Source organism: Frieseomelitta varia, unplaced genomic scaffold (genome assembly GCF_011392965.1).
Source record: "Frieseomelitta varia isolate USP_RPSP 00005682 unplaced genomic scaffold, Fvar_1.2 scaffold_656, whole genome shotgun sequence".
NCBI lineage: Eukaryota > Metazoa > Arthropoda > Insecta > Hymenoptera > Apidae > Frieseomelitta > Frieseomelitta varia.
The window spans coordinates 52,118-69,111 of NW_025110430.1; the positions used below are offsets into that span (position 1 = coordinate 52,118).

A 16,994-nucleotide genomic window follows, 5' to 3' on the forward strand; every position below is an offset into this window, starting at 1 on the left:
AAAAAAAAAAAAAAAAAAAAAAAAAAAAAAAAAAAAAAAACAGAATACATCGACTCTGCAAAAAGCTTACCAAACCGACTGAGACACCTGAATCGCCATTTAACTGCTCATCTGAATCCGACATCGAAATTTCAAAAGGGCCATAATCGCAGCAAAATCCAAATCCAAAGCCCCTTCAAATACATTATGATAACAATAATATAGTGGAACATAAACCCATTACGAACAACTTTAAATTCTCGTAAATAAATTCAACCCTGATATTGTCTGCCTTCAAGAAGCAAATTTCAAAAAAAAATCACCAGCCTACACTAGAATATATCAACACCTTCGTCAAAAACCGGATGAACGGAAACCACGCCAGCAGAGGAGTAGCCATTGTAATTTCGGACAAATATGATTCTAGTGAAATTCCATTAAATTCAAACTTAGAAGCCGTCGCAATATCTATTTCATTTCCAAAAAGAATCCACATCTGCAATATCGACATTCCTAATAGCTTCCCCTTGATTTACAGGAAGATTTAATAGCTCAACTTCCAGCTCCATTGATCCTGTCCGGAGACTTTAACAGCCATCACGCTCTCTGGGCATCGACCAAAACTGACAGAAGAGGAAAGACTATTGAAAATCTATTTAACAACCAGGATTTAATCCTGGTTGTAGAACATAGGTTCCCCAACATAGGTTCAAGTGCAATAGATCTAATCTTTTCCAGTCCACAGATAGTTCAACACGTAAAATAGGATACTTTAAAAGAATTATACGACAGCGACCACTTTCCCATAAAAATCACCTATGGAGACAGTAGCACAACAACTCAAAATTACCTCTAACCAAAATGACATATAAGATAAACAAACTGGCCAGTATACCAAGAAAACCATCCTGGATTAACGAAACAATAAACAATTTTCAACAAATCATGATCTCAGCCGCAGGCAAATCCTTTGGAATTCCCAGACTGCAAAACTCAAGAAAACACCGGTACCGTGGTGGAGCGAAGAATGCAAAATCGCCATGCAAGAGAGTCATCACGCTTTCAATAGAGCAAAAAAACATCTCACAAACGAAAACCTAACCGAGTTCAAAAGGAAACGCGCCAACTTCCGTAGAATAATTAAAGAAAATAAAAAAAAATCGTGAAGGAACTACATATCATCGATGAATCCACAAACACCAACATCTGTAGTATGGAAAAAAATCAAATGCATAAATAGATCCAAATCCTCTACGAATATCCAATTCCCGGAATCTGATAATGGTAGAACCGTAACTCAAGCCCACGACATTGCTAACACATTATCTAAAAAATTCCAAGAAAATTCAAATAACATGAACTCACCACATCCTACAATAATCTACAACAATATACACCATGGTCTGATTCACAACGATAACATCTCATTACTAAACTCACCTTTAACACTCAAAGAAATAAGCTCCATCCTTATGAACTCCGCCCCAGGTAATATCCCCAACTCACTACTAAAATGCTCCCAGAAACTGGAATAAATTACTTGTTAAAAATCTTCAACTGTATATGGATCCCAGAAAATTGGCAAAAAGCAATAGTAATTCCAATTCCTAAGCTAAACAAATGCAACCCCTGTGCAAACCTTAGCAGCTATCGCCCAATTGCATTAACTAATACCATGTGCAAACTACTAGAAAAAATCGTAAACCGTAGGCTTAGATAGTACCTTGAAGTAAAAAAACTTCTTAACCCAAACCAATACGGTTTCTGACACTATCATTCAACCATAGACGTCCTAATGAACTTGGAAACAAATATCTGCGATGCCTTCCTCAACGAATACATAGCCGCTGTGTATCTCGAAATCGAAAAAGCCTTTGACATAATCTCGAAAACCAAAATTATTAAGATTAATTCCCTTTTCGAGTTAAAACTAAATGGCAATATGCTATCTTTCATAACCAACTTCCTATCCAATAGATCAATCCAAGTCAGAGCAAATGGATCTCTGTCACATCCAGATATAATCATAGACGGAGTCCCACAAGGATCAATAGCCATTTCAATCAGCCATTTTTAATAAGAACCACACCATTTTTAATAGGAATCAACGACATCACTATCAATCTCAAGACACCATAAATAAAATCCCAGCTATTAACGGATGACATAACAAACACATGTAGCGGAAAACATATAAGCTCCATTAACGAACATTTGCAAACAGCCATCAATACCCTTCAGGACTGGTAAAAAACAACTGGCTTAAAACTTTCTTCCAAAAAAACCCTATCCTATTCACTAGGAAAACTTAATCCCCCACTTAAACTGTATCTGAGTAATTTTAGAATATTATTCACTGACATCATCAAAATATTAGGCCTTATTTTCGACAAAAATTTATCTTGGGCGCCATACCTAAAAACCTTAAAAGAGTCCTGTATAAAAAGACTTAACATTATAAAAACCCTTTCCAATAATAACTGGGGAACGGATAAAGACACTCCTCGAGAAACATATAGAGCGTTAATTAGATTCAAACTAGATTACGGCTCTACCGTTTATAACTCAGCCAAATGCTCCACCAAAATAATAATTGATCCAATCTCCCACTCACCTCTTAGACTAGCCGCAGGTGCATACCGAACATGCTCCATAAACAGCCTACTATTCGATGCTAAAGAAATGGCACTTGAATCCAGAAGGAAGTTCCTAACTCTTAAATACGCACTAAAAGTCTCATCCACACCAAATAATTCTTCCTACAACAACATCTTCTCCAATAGATACAAAACTTTCTACATTAATAAACCCCAAATTTCCTCCCCTTTCATGATATGGATCAGACTTACCAAAATCTTCCAATCCACCACTTTCAAAATCCACCCCACCATTGAACTTAAACCACCACAAATCCCTCCATGGACAATAGAAGCATTCCCAACAAACACTAGTCTTGCCGAACTCCCCAAAAAAATTCTCAGTCCAACTGGCTACAGGACTCGATTCCTAGAACTAAATCACAACCAGCCTAACGCAAACTCCATAGTCATCTGAATTCCAGCTCATCAAGGAATAGAAGGAAATGAAAAATCCGACACAGCAGCGAAAGAAGCCACAATTCCCTTACTTACTAACAAACGCAGCCATCTTCCATTCCCCTGCGACGACCAAATAATCCATTGCAAAAAAGTAACAAAAAATGAATGGAATAATACATGGAGAACAACTAAAAGCCAACTCGACAAAAGCATCCAAGACTTTCATCAGGAAACACCAAACTCTAACAACAGGAAAGAAGGAATTATTATCACACGCCTAAGAACCGGTCATACTAAGCTGACAGATGAACACAAAATTGAAAAACTACACCACCCACCTGCACTCATTGCAATAACTGCACGAATGCTACACCACATAATCCTAAAGAAATTTGGAATCAACGCAAACATAAACCTGACTTCTCAAAATGACATACAAACAGTATTAAAATGTCTCAAAAACATAACCTACTATAGACATATCTAATGGCACCGTCGTCACTAATGACCTTGCTGTCGATGCGACATTAATAAAAAATAGAAGAAGAAGAAGTAGAAGGTATACTTTAATATTATAAGCAAGTAATACGGTTTTTCAGAAATAGAATAAAAATTAATTAGCATTTAATATGTCCCGTTGATTAAGTACCTACCTATAGCAAATCTGTCTCTATTATAACACGATATTACTCGTCAACAATCTAACGAATATAAGGAAAGAAAATAGTTTCATTATTAGACGAAGAGTATGCGATAACCATAATATATCTTTATTTAGGTTGGGGACTCTCGAACTTCTCCTCCGTGAGTTACACAATTGTGGCATTCTAGATACCAGTGTACCCTTTTTCTTTCCTCCAGGCTCTATTCGATTTTTTTACTAAATGCACACTGGCATATGTATATTTGATTTAATTTTCCAACTTTGTTACTTTATAGAAAAATAATTTTCTATAATCTCTCTTCACATATATATGTATTAGCAGCGATGCATTTTCAGAATCCATAATTTAGCTTTGCACAAGTTATGACTGATCTAGAGTTTCAATTTATTATTATATATTCCTGTATTATTTTATCATATTTTAATATTTAAAAAAGTTGATATGAAGGCATATGTAATTTTGGTTACAAAAAGTAGGCAATTGTGCTTGTGTCCAGAGGAGAAAGAAGCAACAAAATAAAGTAGATATGGAGAGGTAATCTGTCTCTCATTGCCTACGATATAAAATTCAACGGTTGGCTCGTTAATTCGACAGGCTCGGTTTAGACAACTTAAAATGAAATCTATAAAAGGAATTCCCATTCCTTAAACTTCTTGACGCAAATTTTACTTCGATTGTCTATACTATAGTTAAAAAATTAAGCATTAATTAGAGCTTTAATAAATTTATTATTTACTTTCTTTAGATTATAATTATATTTCAATATGTTATATTATAGGTTATAAATGTATTAAGAATTGAGTGAATTGCAATAAAATATGTATGTGTATGGAGATTGTAAGCGTGTTGTTCGCTTACTTACGACGTATTGTTTTAAAAAACATCTCAGGCAATAAATCACGTTCATTATTATAATTCTTGAGATAATTGACTATCAGGGTGTATTGCACCTCAACTTCAAAAAAATTTACGACGAAAAACTTATGATGTGTTTGATAGAATTGGCATTATAGAAAAATTGTAATACTGCTCCGTAAAATCTGTATAAATTTTTTCAGTGTGATTAGAAGTATGTATTCCAAATCGTTTTAAAATTTCAACAATGGACTGATACAATTAAAATCACTCTGCAGAAACTCCATTATTATAATTATTACAGTATTATCTACTTATCATATTTATAAACCGTATACGTTAATATTAAATCACAGAAATACATATGAATGCATTTAATATTACAATAATTTAGAAGTGTTCAAATATTTATGAATGGTATTTTCAACATCGGAACTGAAGATACAATTCTTCATAAAGGGATGATCCGAAGACCTATTTTCATGAAATGGTCACCTACATCAAATAAATATATAAATCAATATTTAAAAGAACTGGTATTTATATACTATACTATTACAAATGTATAAGATTACTTTGTAACTTGCTCAACATGTCGAAAATGATATGGAGATATTTTACTTTGAATAAAAAATTAAACAAAACAATAATTTTATACATTAAAATGATTAAATATAATATCAGTAAATAATTAAATAAATTTTATGTGGTATCCCTATTTGATTCTATTCATTCATCTTTTCATATCTTTTTCAATAGTAGTGACCGTATCGTGAATAAAATACAATTGAAATACATGTTAAGCAGAAATTTAATTCCGCTATTGAATATCATAACAAGTTCTTTATTTTGATTGTCTCACGTATTTTTACATTTTACATGAATCCACGAAATTTCCATATTTATAGACTTCTCATAAGATGCATAGTTTAGTCATGATTTTTAAAATTTGCAAATGCTATACAACGATGACCTAATTTATATAACGCTTGTTTCTATTGTTTTTTTATTAATACCACGTGTAAGAAAAACATGTCATTATAATGTGAGACATACTATGTGTAACATACTATGCATACTAAGCAGAAAATTTTGTAGAAACTGTGTAGAATCCACATAATATAAAAAAATATTTCAAATATCCAGAGCGTAACAACTTTATAGTATTTAGCACTTGAAATAATTTTCTATCGATTTATCGTATTTCAAAATATGTTTTTATACATATATAATTATATTCTTATTGTGTACATTATATTATAATAGTCATGTATAAATAATATAGGTACGTATGTTATAAAGGGTGTTTCGTATCTTGTGGGGCCCATTTTGGGAGCTGATTGTATGCCTAAAAATAATGAAAAAGAGTCATATAAATATATGTCCTATCTGTCTTTGTTTATGAGATATAATGAATTTTCTGTTTTAATTACTTTTACAAAAGATGCTCGAAATGACCACCTTGCATTTAAAGACAAGCCTGCACGCGTCTTGTCATTCATTTGGTTACTCTTTCTATTATTCCTGGTGTTTCTCGAATTTGTCGGAAGTCTTGCTCTATTCTATTTCGTAGTATTTCAGCATTTTCAATCGATGTTGCGCATACAATAGATCTTAAATGTCCCCACAAATGAAAATCTAATGGATTTAAATCCGAAGAACGAGAAGGCCATGCAATAGAACCAATCCATTTATTTGCAAAGTGTTGATTTAAAATGCGGTATGCGGTTTATTATATGTTTATTATATACGCAACATCGATTGAAAATGCTGAAATACTACGAAATACAATAGAATAAGGCTTCCGCCAAATTCGAGAAACACCAGGAATGATAAAGAGTAACCAGATCAATGACAAGACACGTGCAGGCCCGAAATTACGAGTACCCGTCTGTTCGGGTCGGGCTTACACAAAGCCGGGCAGGCTCGGGCAGGTAGCCCGACGATTTCGGGTAGTCCGATGATTTCGGATAGCTTAACTATTTCGAATCGAGTTGAAAAAAGAGATGTAATAGGGATTATATTGCATTATCGAAATCAATTATTCATAATATTTAATATACATATTTTTTTCTTCAAATGTAATAATATTTACTCTAAATAATAATATAAAAAAGATAATTGCTCAACATTTTGTGATATTAATTTCGCTCGAGTTGGTATTATTATATTTCCGGATATAGAAAATATTCTTTCACTTGTATTTAGAATAAATATTATTACATTTGAAGAAAAAAAAAATATATATGTCTATTAAATATTATGAATAATCGACTCCGATAACGCAATATAATCCCTATTCTATCCATAGTTAGGCATATTTTATTTGAACGAATAACGAATGAAATACTGTCAAATTTATTCGTAAATAACGAATAACGATTTTATTAGAGGAAAAATTATTCGTTACTTACGAATAATGATTTTATTAGAGGAAAAATTATTCGTTGCTTACGAATAACGATTTTATTCGAAGAAAAATTATTCGAACACACAGTTGGGCATTGTTCGAATAAAATTTTATTCAAAATATTTACTGAAATAATGTAAAGAAGAAGAGTCGGCAGTACATTTTTTTTCAATTTTGGTTTATTTAATAAATTTGCTTTGCTTTTAATATTTAATAAAGCGGAATCTCCTTCAACCGACCAACATTTACAAACAAATGATAACGTAGAAATTCTTATACAATTTTTTACAGATAATAGAAATGATTACATATCTCTGAACGCATATCCCATAATTAAAAATATATTTTTGAAATATAACATCCTTCGCCATCTTCTGTTCCAGTAGAGCGTTTTCATTTGCAACGATAACAAACTCGCCTAAAGCAAACAGATTAACTAACAAAATGTTCGAACAAAAGTTGTACTTAAAAAAACAAATTTATTAAATAAAAAGGGACTCCTGATTCTTTTTCTTTACATTATTTCAGTAAATATTTCGAATAAAATGTTATTCGAAAAATTTATTCGAAATATTATACGAATAAAATTTTATTTGAAGAATTTATTCGAAATGTTATTCGAATAATGTCCACCTCTTTTTCTATCCCCCTTGAACTTTTTTCAACTCGATCCGAAATCATCGGGCTACCCGCCCGAGCCCGACCCGAACCCGAAATTTCGGCTACCCGCACACCCCTACTTGAAATGCAAAGTGATCATTTCGAGCATCTTTTGTAAAAGTAATTAAAACAGAAAATTCATTATATCTCATAAACGAAGACAGATAGGACATATATTTATGTGACATTTTTTCATTATTTTTAGGCGTACAATCAGCTCCCAAAGTGAGTCCCACAAGTTACGAAACATCTTGTATACAGTATGTTCCGCGACTCGTGTCCAATCGATTGGGAGTTGATTCTATATGTAATATTGAGTCGAAAAAAAAAATAAAATTTTTTCATTGTTTCAAGTTTTCGTTTCCGAGAAAATTGTGTTGGAATATTTGTCACGTAGTGTATACGTATTATGTATATATGTGTATATATACATAAATTTCAAACACATGTTACAATACATGATTTAAACCGACTAGCACAAATTATCGGCAAAAGAATATAAGTGAAAAATATGAAATAAAATTTTTTTGTTCAAAGCATTATTTTCAAAAAAATAAACATTAGATATGTTTCGTTAAAAATTGCTTTTCTTGATAAATTTTCAAATTCCATTTTCTCGAAAACGAAACATTTTACAAAAAAATCATATTGTATATTATTTTTGCACATAGAACAATCTTCTGATATTTATACTTTTCTGTCACGTTTAAAATTAATTAAATTCAAGTATACTTATTAAATCTTTAAACTCAATATTCAAACACGAAGATTCAAATCAGAATATTTTAGTTTACATTTCTTTCTTGCTTTTTTTTTGTAAAGAATCCTACTGCTTGATTTATTTTTTGGACACACGCTATATATTCGTAAAAATATCAATTTGCATGAAAACCCAAAAATATTGTAATATATTATTAACAGAAAGTTCTTTATCATGCAAACAACCAATCAATCTGACAGTTATTTGTTCTGTTTTGAATATTATTTCAACTATAAATGATACTAGAGATGAATGATTTGCATCATTTGTTAGTAATATTAAAAAAAATAAGACAAACTTTTTCGTCTCACATGTACGACACTACAATAAATATTGACATTTCATTTCTGAAAAATATCAAAATATTGAATACCTGTACGTTATGACTTCGAAACACGAATTCACTTTTAAGTTTTTGCAGATATTTCCTAGATCCAAGAGATCCTAGATCCAATGAATACGAACAATGAAATAGTTGGGTTCACAGTTATATGATCACAAAATATTCGATTTCCCACTCCTGGCAGCACTAAAATAGATATAAATTTGTTTACAATGAATGAGAATGTTCTCACGGATTTAGTTTATTAATAGTTTGTTTTTGACTAGAAGTGGAGTTTGAGGAATTGTGATTTCGAATTTACCTATTTTCAGGCGGAACAATATTTGCATGATATGAATTGAGATTCAAATAATACACTTCTAAATACATAATTTCATTATTTCCCTGCTATTTTCTTCATTATTTTTTATAGAAACAATCAAAGAAACGACAAGCAAAAAACTTATGAATCTATTATTCTAAATTTATGCAACGACATCAGATAAAAATTTTCAGAATGTATTTGGCTATTTTGAATACAGCCAATAACTTTTCACAAACGACAAAGAATCGTCAATATAACTGAAATTTTAGAATTAAGAGTATATTCTCATTCGATGTTGTTAACAAGTAAACGTCGATTTATTAACGATTTATTAAGTAAAAATGTATTAAGTATTAGATCGAGAGTTTTGAAATATTGTACAACTGTTTGATATAATATTTTAAAACTATATGTGCTATATAATATATTAAAGCTAATTATGTAGTATAATTTTTGTATAATAATTATCTTTATTAGTATTCAAATTATTGCTGCGATTTATGTTATTCTATTCATCTGAAAAAAAAGTCAAAAATGAATTCAATCTGTAGATAAATAATTATTTTGTGAACTAGAACTACATCAATATCGACAATAATTTTTTTTTATCACTTGAAAATATTACACATTCATGAAATTTTACCTTATAAAGTTGCCCTTTTAGGTAGTAATAAAGGATGTTTCCTTTACTTCATTATAAATCATAAAATAATTACTTAAGATTTATATAGGTTACATTCATCTTTGATTTATGAATGATGATTTGATGAATGTAATCAATATAATTGAGGAATGTAATATAAATCGTAGCAGTGGTTAAAAGTGATTAAGTGATCAACATAGTATGCAAAATGTAGAAAGGAGACAACAATGCCATCAACGGTTAGATAATCGATGAGTCTGTTGATTAGTTAGTCAATTGATATCCAGCTCGCATAGAAGACACTTTATATACAGACACTCTATATACAGACATAGAAGACACTTTATATACAGAAGAAAATAAATTATGTTGTGAAACAGTTTGCATATATTAATATATAAATTTAGTAATTCTAGCTATCTTCCTACTCCTTGCCTCCAACACAAAAGAAGACGCATTTTCATCGCGCGGTTGAAATATATGATCAGTTTTTGATTACACTTTACATTATTATACGATTTCGTTTCTTCGCTATTAAAAAAAAAACGTATAAAATTATACGTTACCAAGGACAAGGAAATTTTTTATTTAAGTTTCATATAATTTGTTCTCGATATACATGTTTGTTTGAGAACACACGAATTGGCACTAAAATATTTATAATTTTGAATATAAGTAAATATTGTAGAAAATTATTGGGGGCAATTTGTCGAGTGCCGTATACTGGAATGGAAGACACAAATATTAATAAATTAAAAATATGTATTGTGGAGGAATGGGAAGAAATAATCCAAAAATAATCCATAATTAAAAACTATATAAATCTTTATCTCAAAGAATAGCTGCCATTGTTAAATGCAAAAATCATATTAAGTATTGAACAATTACCAAACTTGTTTCTTTTGTTTCTATCTATTGTTTTCCACGAAATGTACTATTATTTTGACTCGCTAAATATCACCATATATTTTTTTTAATAACACAAAATGTATTGCAAAAGTTTAATTTATGTTATTTATACTGTAATGGATAAACGGCGAAGAATTCGAGGCGTGAGATATCCCTTCTCAAAAGTCTTTATTCGACTGTCGGAGTGTCGTCCGATCAGCCATCCCCCTTCCCAGGCACAAACCTCTTCTCGAAACATAAACAATCCGTTCCTATGGCGTTCGTCCCAATGATCGCCTACAAATCGGCCAACCCTGACAATTGTGATTGTCCTCGATCACGTGTATGTATCGCCTTGCCTTAATTTTAGAACTAATCTATACATACTATGACATACTATAACATATGACATACTATCTATAGTAACATATGATACTTAAGTCTTATACTATACTAACATATGATACTTAAGTTTTATAACATAAAAATATAGACTTATACTTTATTGCTTAAGCTAGAGACGAATCCATGGTTGAAATCCATCAATGTCTTCTACCACGTATCTATCTTTGTCTAAAACCTTTTTTTACTTCATATGGGACACGGAATTTCGGAATTAGCTTTTTATTAACACCGGGTGTGACGTCTCGACTCCGTATCTTAACATAATCGCCAGTTTTGTACATAGTTGCCTTTTTGTGTGTACGATTATAAACTTGTTCATTTATTCTTTGGGTTTTCTGAATAGCTTGTGTAGCTGCATTGCGTGTTGCCACCAGCTCTCTTTCTTCATTATTTCGTGCTTCAAGAATTACTCTTAATTTGTCGTTTATTACCCCGAATTGGTTCCTTCTAAAAAGCAGTTTATACGGAGTTTCATTTGTTAAACGGCAAACAGTATTATTTATATATAATTCTACAAAGCTCTAGTACTCGGTCTCATTTTCCCGGACTTATACTCAATTTTGCTAACATAGGATTAATAACGCGATTGTTCCACTTGACCATTAGCGCGAGGTGTCCCGATAGCGACCCGAATATGTTCTATGCCTTCATCCTGCATGAAATCTGTAAATAATCCTGAAGTGAAACATGTTCCTCGATCGCTTATCAAACGCCTAGGTTTACTGTAATAACGGAAGTATTCTTTTAAGTGACGCATGGCCCCTTCAGACTTGGTCGATTTACATGGATACAACTCGATATATTTAGTGAAACCGTCAACTATAGATAAAATGTGTTTATAACCCCGACCACAACGTTCTAAAGGACCATAGTGATCTATATGTATAGTCTGGAATAGTAAGTTACCTTTATCGAGACTGTGTAAATATCCTTCGGACTTTCCACTAGGGTTTGAAAAATCAATACATCTTAGACAATTGCTTATATGATTTTTTTTACTTTTTTTCTCATATCTGGGAACCAATATATTCTGGAGATGTTTTCTACCACCTTATCCACACCAAAATGACCTAAATCATCATGAGAGGCTCTAACATTAGTTTCCATACATTCCGGTACCAGGAATAGCAATTTACCGTTACCTAGTTTTTTATATATTAATCCGTCACGTAATTCGTAATATTTATCCTCAGTGAATTCTAATTTTTCTCTCAACTCCCGAATTTTCGGAACTTGTGACTGCTTGAAGGAAAGAACTTGCTCGAAAGTATTTGCTTCTAATATAAGAATTGCATGGCAATGACTCAATGCGTCTACATGCGGCATCTTGGATCCAGACCGATGTTCGATTTCGAAATCGTATTCTTGTAAAAACATTGCCCATCGAGAAATGCGTGGATTGATGCTTTGTTTGGACAGCGTTAATCTAAAACTGTCGCAGTCGGTGATAATCTTAAAAGGATTACCCGATAAATAAACGTGGAACCTCTTAATGGCAAATAAATCGCTGCTAGGCATTCCAACTCGAAGCTATGGTATTTTGATTCTGTCGGCGTTGCTCGTAAAGTAAAATACAGGTTTCAGTTTTCCATCCGATTGTTTCTGCATCAAAACAGCACCAAAACCCGTAGTACTGGCATCACAGTGCAATTCTCTTGGTAAGTGTGGTGAATATATGGCAAGTACCGGTGGACTTGCCAATAATTTTTTTAGAGTTTCAAAAGCATTATTTTCGTGAAGACCAAACCGGAAATTAACATTTTTTTTAAACATATTGTACAAAAGTTTTGCTACTATAGAAAATTGTGGAATAAAGCGTCGGAAATAGTTAGCTAAAAATACAAATTTCTGTATTTCTTTAGTATTTCGTGGAATTAGGTAATTTAAAATGGATTCTACATTTTCTATACTCGGCCTGACTCCTGATTCATCAACCAAATATCCTAAGTAAGTTATTTGTTATAAAAACGAGCATTTATCTAACCGGAACTCTAAATTATAACAACGGGCCAATTTGAAAACATTTCTTAAAATATTGGTGTTCTTCTACTGTATTAGTGGTGATCAAAATATCGTCCAGATATACTAAAACTTGACCCTTTCGTATTAAATCAGAAAAGATGGTACTAATGTATCGTTGAAAAACTCGAGGTTAGTCAGACCAAAAGGCATTCTTAAATATTCAAATTGGCCCAAGGGCGTAACAAACGAGGTATATTTAATAGATGATTCAGCTACCCTAACATGATGAAATCCATTTCTTAAATCTAGTTTCGTAAACAGTTTCTTGTTACGTAGACGGTCCAAACAATCATCAATCAGTGGGGTCGGAACATTAATCGTTATCTTGTTTAATTCTCTGTAGTCTACGCATAACCGTATGTCGCCGGTTTTCTTTCGTACTAAAACGATGGGACTTGCATAAGGTGAGTTACTGGGTCTAATAATATTTCGATCTAGCAAATCATCTAAAATAGTTTGCAGCTTATCTTTATCCGCAAAAGATAATCGCCAAGGCCTATAACTAATCTGTTGTTCCGTTTTCACCGAAATGACCATTTCCGTACTGCTCATTCCTCACTCCGAGAGGAAATTAATTCCTCATAATAAAGTTGTTGTACTCTGGCGGATACAGTAAAATCAGCGGTAGGGTCGATATTTAGTTGTAAATTAACGTTTGGGTTTTCATCTATTTGCATAATCTGGTGTTCGAAACAATTAATATCCTCGGCCTTATTACTCGAAGCGACATTTTCAATATTAAACTTACATCCTAGTGAGATTTTTATAGTAGGAGACATTAAATAATCTCTACCTAGCAAAACGGTATAAGATATCCGATCCGGAACAACGAAACATTTCATAAATATAGAAACGCCATTAATTTTTACTTCGCTACTGAAAATACCTTCAATAATTAATGGAGACTCATTAACGCCATAATACCTACGGTTACCGTTAGTCATCGGTAAGTATGCGTGCGAAAGTAACGCACTCGCTTTAACTAAGCTAATAGGTGATCCCGAATCGAGAATGGCCTCGAATATGAGTAATGAAAAGGTTTACCGTGTATATCAGCAATACTAAATTCGACGGGACTTTAAAATTATACCATGAATGGGTTATCAGGAGAACTGGGCTGCAGTAAATGAGTGGACGACTGTGGTGCAGGCTTCCTTATCAAGACGATCTGTGGGCAGTCTCGTGCTCGATGCGTAGCGTTGCCACATGTGTAGCAGGAACCTCACTGACGAGTCGGTTTTCCGCAATCCGTCTTTACGTGTCCCGTCTCGTTGCAATTATAGCATCGGAGATCCTTCCGTACTATGGGTGGACCACCTCCTCTTACAATCGCACTTCGTCCCTTGTTCGTATCACGTCGATCACCTCTCACATCGACTGTCAGCGATATATTTTGGAAAGCATCCAAAATATCATCTGCTGTCTGAAAGTGATTTTTATCATTTTAGCCTAGTCTCGCAATCTGGAATCGGGAATGCCCTCGATGATCAAGTCAGCTAATTCTTTTGAGTCTAACGTAAGCTTGTTGGACAATGTAATTTTGTCGTGGTAATAGTCTGCGAAAGCGTTTCTCAAATTCTCTCCTGAGCGCTAATCGATTAGGTTTATAGCCAAAAAGTTGCTGCATGTTGTCAAAAAGTGTGGAAATTGGAATTTCCAAATGATCTGACGTGGAGTGAAACCACTTTAACTCGTAACCTGAGGCTAATTAAAATCCTCATTGAATTTTCGTCAAGGTAAGTGTGTTGCAACAATTCGGCCTGCCTCTTCCAATTTGCAAAATTGTCATTTTCTCCCGAAAATTCGTTTAGCAAATCCGCTATTGTTCAAACGTTGATGGTCGAATTCAAACTAGAGTCAGATCGGGGCGTAGCTGACAATTCTCTTTCCCGTTGTAAAAGCTGGATTTCTCGCTGTAACAGCTCTCTCTCTCTCTCTCTCTCTCTCTCTCTGCGTAACAGTTCTAACTCGCCCGGAAAATTTTCGTTTGGATCAGGCCGCGAAATTTGAATGGTCTGCGGAGGTGTCATCGTAACCGTTTGTCCTGATTCAGGGGTCTCCGGGTTATCTATTCCTTCTTGTCCACATTCTTCAACGTCCACCTTCAGTTGATTTTCGATCTGAGGATCACAGTGTAACAAGCGAGCGATAAGCTCACCCTTGTTGCCAGTGATTATCTGGTCTCGTTCTCGTAACATTTCTTTGAGTTCGGAATTATTAAAGTCACTTAACGACTGTTTCTGTCCAGTGGCCATTTTGCAAGATTCCAGAATGTTCACAAACAATCACAACACAAAATTACCAAAAATCTATCCACAAAAGTCACTAAAATTTGCGAAAAAGTATATATAGTCACGAATAAAACAAAACTGTCGTGCACTATAAAACTTGCCTCAGTCGAATCCCACTTCTGAAGTTGTAATGGATAAAGGGCGAAGAATTCGAGGCGTGAGATATTTCCTTCTCAAAAATCTTTATTCGACTGTCGGAGTGTCGTCTGATCAGCCATCCCCCTTCCCAGGCACAAACCTCTTCTCGAAACATAAACAGTCCGTTCCTATGGCGATCGTTCCAATGATCGCCTACAATACATATTGGTAAAAGCACTACGGAAGAATGTGTATAAGATTTTGTACCATTTGTTTAACAAAAGAAAATTTAATAATTTTTAGAGTGTGCTATTTTTTTGTCACAAGGTGTATATTAACTCAGTTTTGACTAAAATATATAAATAACAAGTCTTCTTTTGATATTACTACTCATTTTATTTTGTGATGTCTACCGAACGGCTGTCGGTGTCATTGTAGGTCTTACGCATACTAAATTCTACTCTCTCATTGTCTTTTTCCACAGCTGACTTTATTCGTTATTGGATTTATTTACATATTTGTCCTTGTTTATGTCTTGTATATATCTCGCCATTAAGAGTTCCATATCAATAATCTTCAACGGGGGTTGTAGTTGTGGGTAACTGGTAGATCAATGGCGATCGTATTAGTTACGCAGCTGTTTTCGGTCCGGTCAAGGATGGGTGGTCACCTCATTCCTCCTGCTTGTATAATTCCACTGTTACTCCAATAGTAGTGTGCTGATTCAAGGCGTCGGCATTAGCCCCACTGATGAAGTCAACCCCGATGTTACACGGGATTTGAATAAAACAACTTTCTAAAATGAGCCGGAATACCGTAGCATTCCAGCGTAGCTTTTATTTATACTTTAATACAATAATACAATAATTTTAAAGACTTACGTTTAGTTGATGTAATGGAACTACTTGAAGACTTTGGGGATGGCCCTTTTATACTTGTTTTATCGGAGTTTTGGGCCAGGGTGGGATATTGTTATCGTTATTTTGTTAGTGAATGAGTCGTCGTTACAGTCAGTACGTGATTCATAGTGATTCATCGTTACACCCGAGACGAAACGTAATCTTCCTTTTTCATATAAATTTTCCTTCCGAAATCCTTTCTCCTTACGTCATCCAAGTGTTGAGCATTTGTACTACAGAGAACTAGTACTACAGAAGATTAGTCTGGGATATAAGGCGGTTTTTTTTTTTAACATGAAATATTGCATATTATTTCAAAGCATTTCTGTATGCTTTTGTTCATTTCAATGTTAAATTAGTTCTGTACCCTATTCTAAATATGTGGCTGTTTCGTACATGGGATTAGCCTATGATATAAATTGTGTCAGGATAATTTTTGGTTAGAAATAAGAGATTCAGTAATTCAAGAATAACGAAATTGAGTCGAAGACGTTTTCACATTTGAAAATTATACGAGTACGAGTGTACATAGCTAATGATTTCACACACTTATTTACTGTTAGTGTTGTTGATGTAGTTGTTTAGAGTAACTTTGATCAATTTACATTCCATTTATATTTTCATTTCTAAACACACTCCTCTCTATCGGATCTTACAATGTTTTGTTTTTGTTGAATTTACTTTTTATGTATAGCTATGCCTATAATCATTGACTTTTTAGTATACTTTAGATTTAGACGAGAATAAATAAAAT

The 16,994-nt window shown here is 33.2% G+C and overlaps 1 long non-coding RNA gene across 1 annotated transcript in view; it reads right to left on the reverse strand.

Annotated features, from left to right (window-relative positions):
* The window catches only part of LOC122534984, a 12,673-nt gene extending 3,838 nt beyond the window's left edge, over window positions 1-8,835 (reverse strand). Inside the window, exon 1 of the long non-coding RNA XR_006308034.1 lies at window positions 8,741-8,835. This is a non-coding gene — a long non-coding RNA (uncharacterized LOC122534984). The remainder of the gene's footprint in view (window positions 1-8,740) is intronic.
* Between the last annotated feature and the right edge of the window lie 8,159 nt (window positions 8,836-16,994).